Source organism: Haliotis cracherodii, unplaced genomic scaffold (assembly GCF_022045235.1).
Source record: "Haliotis cracherodii isolate W230 unplaced genomic scaffold, xgHalCrac1.p SCAF_5, whole genome shotgun sequence".
In the NCBI taxonomy this organism is placed as follows: domain Eukaryota; kingdom Metazoa; phylum Mollusca; class Gastropoda; order Lepetellida; family Haliotidae; genus Haliotis; species Haliotis cracherodii.
In genome coordinates this window covers 57,083,871-57,091,906 of record NW_027266308.1, presented here as the reverse complement: position 1 = coordinate 57,091,906, position 8,036 = coordinate 57,083,871, and the positions used below count along the sequence as shown (strand labels likewise).

Below are 8,036 nucleotides of genomic sequence, written 5' to 3'. Positions count from 1 at the left end.
TTTTTTACATACTGTCGTCATATAGCTGGAATATTGCTGAGTGTGGCGTTAAACAACAAACAAAAACCTGATGAATGGGCAAGAAGTAGCCCTTAATTTGTTGGGGGGTTTGTGGGAATGAGAAACATTGTTTTGGCCTAGACCTTGAAACAGCCCCCCCAAAAAACATATGAACATATGTCTCTTGGATTGTAAGCAGCAGAATCTCTGCACTTTTATGCAGCAGAAGTAACAAACTGTATTTAGTTTCAATGATATCAGTAAATGTGCAAACATATCACTGGATTGTCAGGTCCAGACTTGATTGTTTACAGGTCACCATTGTATGTTAGGAGTAAAACTGTGTGCGGCATTAGGCAACAAACAAACAAACACTTACTTTTTATGCAAATTGTGTCAGTATTGCGTGCTCCCAGAGCAGGATCTGCTCACCCTTTTCACCAACACCTGTTGTCATCAACATTTTGAGTGATTCATTCATATACCGGGTAATTACAACGAAGTGGGGTGGTGATATAGGAACAGAGTTCGTTCATCCGTCCTTCCGTCCCCTGCCTCTCAATGTGGACAAATTTTCTCAAAAGCTATTCAAGTTAGAGAAATGAAATTTAAAGCTCTGATGTTACTAGTCACGATCTCAAATTGGTGTTGTAGTTGTACAGTTGTACATTCATTTTTGTACAGTTATGGCCATTGCTCCATGCTTTTCAGCTTAGTGCATACTGTGTGAAATTGTAGACAAGTTTTCTCTGCAACTACTGAAATTACATGAAGGAAGCTTTGGAAGCTTATCTAAGAGATACTTGTAAAGACTGAGTTCAAACATTTGTCCCTTCAAGTATTGTTTTACAGAGTTGTGGCCCTTGCTCCATGCTTTTCAACCAAGTGCATAGTGTGTGCAATGGGTCAGATTTTCACAGAAACTGCTGAAGTAATTTGAATGAAAGTTTGGATGCTTATCTAAGAGATATTTGTCAAGACTGAGTTCGAAAATTGGGCCTTCAAATTATTTGTTTACAGAGTTACGGCCCTTCATCCATGTCATTTAACTTATTGCATACTGCATGCCATGGGGACAAGTTTTCTCAGAAACTACTGAAGTTAGCTTATCTAGGACATAGTTATCAATACTGAATTATTTTTCTTTCCAGAGAGGGGCCTTTTGTTGTCTTAATTTCACATTTAATCAATCTGATGATATGAATCAGCCTATTCGACTGTCTCTTTTTAAGGTTTGTTTTCGCTTATGTGTGATAGTTAGCAGCTATACATATACTGCTTCTGCTATTTCTGTTAATCCTACAAGAATAACAACATTGTATACACTGTTGAATGTGTGAATAATTAAGACAACAATTAACAATCTGCATTGTTATAATTGTTAACTGGTTTCTGGTTGGCAAGAAGTTGTCGCGTCTGCTTCTCATAGGCATGGTCAAGGTTCCGAAACTTCTTCTTGGGGGATATCAAACTAACTGGCTTGTTATCACAGTACTATCAAGCTCAACCTGCAGTATCTCAATAAATTGTACAGACTTGGATGCCACCCCTCGAAATGTTTTGTTGGCATCGGCCCACTTCTGAGTGACTGATATTGTGCTTCGTGACAATGTCATCTTTGGTGTTTTAATTGTGGTCGGGCTTCCTCTACTAGAATATTTCCAATTAATGGAAGTTTGAAGTCCGGTCTTAATCGTGAATATGTATCCGGCAAAAGCCAAGTACCGACCCCTGTTAAACTTGGGAAGAAACTGTATATCAACTTGTGCATTTGCCACAGTGGAAAACTGTTTCTTGTCTATAACTAGTTTTATAGCCCTAATCATACTATTAAACAATTAATATGTTCAGTCACACATTGATACATATTTTAAAAGTTGTCACTCAGTAAAGTGTATGTGAGTATAGTTCATCAATTAGTTGTGTTCTTATACTTTGTGAGATATTCACCAATCAGTTGTGTCAAGTGTGATATGCCCCCCTTAATCCCCTATTGTCTTACCAATCACCATGCTCACGTGAATTTGTACCTATCGAATCCCCTCCATGGAGGAAAATTTTGTTTAGGGGATGATTTTTCCTGTTTTACATTATTTCTGCTTTTAAAATTTAATTTTGGTCAAGTATTTGTGAACAGGTATGTCCTTAAGTACTAATATCTGCATATATATTTTAACGTAAACCATGGTACCAGATTCTGTCAGATAATCCATTTTCACCTCACACTCGGTTGTAGCGAACGCATCATGCTCTTGAGGCTATCCCTTTGAAGATATACTGCATTATTTTTTCACATGCCCTAATTAAATACATTATTAGAAACAATTCGTTTTTCTTTTTGAAAGATTACCGTTAAAATTCAGTTCTTGATGGGAATGAAAATGAAACAAAATCTGTCAATTTAGATATTTTGAATTCGGTCCATATGTTCATCCTACACTGTTAGATTTGCACTGATGTATTAACTTAGATTTAATTCGTACTTTAATATAAGTACTAAGTATTAAATAGTTGATGACTTGCTTTTCTTAATATTTGAACACCTTTCCATGAACTGCACCAAACTGTTGACCACTTGTTTTTGTTCTGTTTTAATGTATATATATCAATTTTACTTAAAATATGTTTTTAATTATTTTGTACTGGAGTGGTATTAACATAAGTCATTTGACTTGTTTACCAATCCAGATTCATTTATTGAATAAAATGTTTAATAATATGTTTAAATCAATATCTGCAAAGTTGTTATGTTGACATGCCCTTTAAGAACTGATTTTCGCTTGGTGTGAGCAAAGACGTATATATGTATATACGTGTATATGTTACAGGAAACAAGTATAATCAGTGATTAAGTCTAATTCCTGAAAATTTCAGTGATTATGTCTAATAACTGATTCACTCGGTGGTTATGTCTAATTACTGAAATCTTGGCCTTAAAACATTTGCAGCGATTGGTCTCACACCGTTTAGTTCCAACACAATTACACCTTACAAAGCCTTGACCACCACAGACTGAGTCAAGTTGAACCGCTTGATGCAAAGAGAGTGTTCGATCGGTATTGAAATCGTCAGCATTATACAGTTTGGTGACACATACATGAAACTGGTTACGGGAATATTTCCTATTTAGCACACCACCCTCGACTGCAATTGTGAACATGTCATTGTCACTACACTCAATAACTACACCAATTATGTTCCGTGGATCACCTCTTCCTCTGTCGACATGGGGGATAGGAACAGTTACATTGTCTCCAACACTTACAGGCCCCAAAACACGTTTGCTGCGTTTCACCATGCACTGGGCTTGTTCTTCTTGTGCTTCTCTGGCTCTTTTTCTGTTCTGCATGATGCTGTTAAGTTGTGCTGTTACTTGATCTTCCTGGGAGGCAGGCGGTGTTTGAGTAGATACTTCTGACGCGTCACTGGATGATGGAATGGGCTCTTCTAATGACTTGTCAGCATTGGAAACAGGAGATTCAATGACCGAAAGTAGATCATCTTCTGATGCAGTCGCTGAAGAACTTCCTGTGGGAGGGTTGAAGATGCAAGGCCAGTCCGAGCATCAGATCCGAAGAGAGCTGCAAATGGTGAGGTTTTGATACCACCGTGGAGACTTGAATTCTTCTGAAACTGGACGAACTTAAGTCCTACATTCCAATCACTGGTGTCATTGTCTCCAAGCCATGCAACTAGAATGTCTTTTATGTCACAGTTCGCCCTCTCTACAGAACCTTGGCTTTGGGGATGTCGAGGCTTTCCGTGCACGATCACCAATGAGGGCCACATAAGTTTCAATTCAGTTACAACCTGTGCTGTAAATTCAGATGAAGCCTTCTCACAAGTTATTATAAAAAGGCAGGGATATGCTTTCAGTAAACAAGTATCAAATCCCTTGGTTCATTTCAGTGATTATGTCTAATTACTGAAGATTTCAGTAATTAGACATAACCACCGAGTGAATCATTTTTTAGACATAATCACTGAAATTTCCAGTTATTAGACTTAATCACTGATTATACTTGTTTCCTGTAACATATATATGTCTTTGGTGTGAGTTAATGTGACTTTGAACTTGCATTGAGTGAGGGCCAAACGATGGAGCCTGCGATGATGTTGATGCAATATTTTGTCAGATGAATTTGTTTTCCTTTATATTTTTTTCCAAACTTTTGGAGAACATATCATATTTATTTTGAAAATATTCATGCCTGCCCCGAAAGATATTGACTGAAGGACTTTTCGAATGAATTCTTGCTGACTGAAACAGAAAACAAACAACATTCAGTGACTCTTAGTGTAACGCGTGACCTCGATGGAGTATCAGCATGCAATCACACAAGTGCAGCTTGAATCACTGCCACTCCCCATACATGTCACACATTGCAGCAAGCTGACACAATGTTATGTGGAGATAAGTACTACAAAACCCTTTCCCTCATACAATTACAGTGTAGAAATAATTTATTTTGTGAATACTTTTTTAGAAAGTTGTTTGTTTGTTTCTTTTGTTTTTTAATTCTTTATTACCAGAATATAAGTTGTACAGCTTAAATAATATGGTAAATAGATAAATAATTCTGGGTTTTTATGTGTTTAATTCATTCACTCACACTGTCATATTCGTCATATGACAGCTTCAGCTAATGGTTTCACAAGTAAAAGCTCCTACATATCAAGTTCCTAATTTCAGCTACAAACTGGACAATGTGCACATTACATTTATTAAACTTGTAAAGAGAACTTGTCATGATGGATTAGTATCTGTCTGTATGTGCAGGTACAGCAACAGCCGTGAAAAGCTTATGACATTACTCTGCAATGCAGCAACATCGTCACACAATTTCTGTTACCCCGAGAGATTTGCTTTATGACAACACTGAACAGTTAAGCAGACCACCATCCTGAACAAAGTGAACATGTGTAAGTTTGTTGTTGAACACCACACAGTAATATTCAAGCTTTATGATGGAAGCATGTAAATAATGGAGCCTGGACCAGACAAACTGAACAAATATTAAATATTTCTGTTGAATAGTCCTTAAATGAAGAAAAATATTTCAGGTAAAGATGATATACATACAGTGGTCCCTCGCTACAACGCTACCAATGGGGTCCAAATAATTGGTGGGCGTTATAGACGATGAGCCGTTTAACCGAGGCCGAGGCGGGGGAGCGCGCTCGGCAAATCTCAAATCATCAATATGTGTTTATCTCATGTCACGTCAAAATAGTATATATTTTTATGGACCTAGATCTACCTGTAATATCATTCATTTATTAAATCTGTCACATTTCACAATGTCTGAAATACATATTCCATTTCAATTAATCATTTTTTATCTATAAATTAAAAAATTATTCACTATTTCCCGCGATGTTATTGAAATTAAAATTCTCAGACACACATTTCGACAACAGTTCTGCATCAAACATGTCAAAGAGCAAAATAAAGACGTTTTAAGCAAATCTTTAAATATATAATACAAACTGATAAATAAAATCAACAAAAATATATCTAAAAGTAATCAAACTTACATCTAAGTTATTATTTCCATCGTTTTGTGCGATCGCGTGTAATGTAAGTCAAATGACATCTCGGCTTTCGTCGCCTTGAATTCTCGGCTCGGACACAACGTTTAATGTATATGTATTGTTTTAAAGAATGTTATCTGATATAAGTATCGTCTTTTAACAATAAAAGAAAGAATTATTCAAAGATTTGTAAGGCTACAAATGACATTTAACAGTACATTTTGATCAATCAGATTTTGAGATCAAATAACATTTTTCCCAATATGATGTGTTTGTATTATACACAAACAAATATGGTGCATGTTTTTGCTTCAAATGATGCTTCTGACTCATTGCTGATGGGAAACAGAGCTATTATATATTCATAAAACTCTAGTTTTCAAAAATATGTTTCTTGTCAAAGTGACTTGGGTGACAGGATGTTTATGACACACGATGGGTCGGTCGGTTTTCCTTGTAGAAGGAATCTGAAGGTAGTGATGGTTATACTGTCACATATGTTTCATTGTAAGGTTTTATTCACCTAATGGTCTTTTAGAACACTACAAGGAATATTGTACTAGTATGATATATATTAATTATTTCAGAATATTTTATTATCACATGATTTAAACAGAATTTTGTAGTGCACATTTATCCCTTACGGTTATGCTTCAGCTAACACTATTTCTAAATAACATTTTCAGGCATAAAATACCGAACAAGAGATGTAAATCTGCAAACGCCTATTGTAATTGTGTGACTGGAGTAAACTTCAGAAGCAGTCAAACCAATTAACAATAGCCAGATAGTAGCTGACCTGCCATGACAAACATTAGTCTGATACAGGTTTCCAGATGAATTGGTTCTCATAAAAGGAGTTATATTAGGTCAAGTTTGGTCAATATCAGTCACTACCAAAGTGATCAAAGGTCATATGAACAGGTTGAAACTGGGAAAATGGCCTGTGGATTGTAACTGAATCAGATATTGATTGGTGCAGACCAGTTCAGCTTGTAGACATGTTCACTAAATAAATTCTGTGAACAGCAAATTGTCACTATGAAGGAAATTAGAATAAATATAAGCGCAAAACCCTTTCCGTATTCATAACAAATCTCTGCCAAAAGAGTGTATGATTCCAACTATATCATGAGCATGTGTTTATGAATTACTATGAAATAGTGATGATACCAGGTGTTTGCTAAAAACCTGACAGACCGGTGGCACCCATAGAAACACAAGCAAAGGCAAGTCAATTGTTCACCTGAGGAAATCAGAAGTAAAACAGCTACAACACCCACCTACAGTAGAGCTAAGATTCAAAGGGGTTTCTACATGCTCATTCATAATGTGTCTAAAATGGGATTGAGTTACCTGTGTGTTGGGGATTGCTTGACGGTTATGCATAATTTCACAGGTAAAATCAATTATGCTATTACCCTTAGTGGTTCCTTGTTCTTGGTTCAGGGAGTCAAAAGCATTTACTTAATGCCAAAATTATACTGTTAAAATGAATTAATCTTACCGACTTGTCTTCATCTGCCATTGTAAAAGAATTAAAACAAATTCAATATGGATAGAAACAGCTGTTCGATTGAGCTGAGGTTAACTTGTGCTATTTCTCTGAAAAAGCGTGCAGCTTTATGCTTTGAACCAGGGATTAAGGGATTTATTCTCAAGCTCAGAGGTCCATGTGCAGCCTGTCTTCTTCATGACAGGGTATAAAGGATTTATTCTCCTGCTCTGGCGGGATACGTAGTATTTTATCAAGATCACATGAAACAATCAGATCTCATCCTTCTGACATGGAGGTACCCGGTATGATGATATGTTTTATGCCCCACTCAGGTAAGGTAGCCCAGTGGTTAAAGTGTTGACTGTACCAGCAACATGTTTATTGACCACTTAAGTTAGGTAGCCCAGTTCAATAGTTCAGTGTAGGATAAAAACTTTATTCTTTAAGTTTTGAGACATAACCCCACGCAACCAAAAAAAATATTTAATTTTGAAAATATTTAAAATCCTGGTAATACAAAACACACTGTAATGAAGATGACATTGGCAAAACCCTATCTGGGTACAAGACCGGATGTATTTACTGATACCTCCCAACTGCATATACCTCGTGAATCCCATGGATTTTCTGTATACAGTAAACTACTTTATATTGAACACGCTTATAGCGAACTGACCGATATAACAAACTTAATTGTTAATCCCGGCCATTTGTTGTATATATGCTGTATATAACGAACTATGGTTAGTCCCTATGAAGTCATTATAACCGTAGATTACTGTACATTGCCAGTGGTGCGAAGAGTTTGTGGGCTGAATTAAATGCTTTTTTTCTCAACTCGCCCTGACAGCAATAATGATCTCATGGTAAAAATAGGATCGGTAAAATAGGATCAGAGTTTTTGCTTAGTTTCGTTGCTATGTTAAAACCTTGGGAAATCAGGTAAGTTTTTGTAGGATGGAAAACTTGCAGGGCCATTAACCCGGAGATGCCAATCCTAATC

At 36.3% G+C, this 8,036-nt stretch overlaps 1 pseudogene; it reads right to left on the bottom strand.

Annotated features, from left to right (window-relative positions):
- Positions 1-1,356: 1,356 nt before the first annotated feature.
- LOC139442180 (SCAN domain-containing protein 3-like) lies at positions 1,357-3,789 on the bottom strand (annotated as a pseudogene).
- Between the last annotated feature and the right edge of the window lie 4,247 nt (positions 3,790-8,036).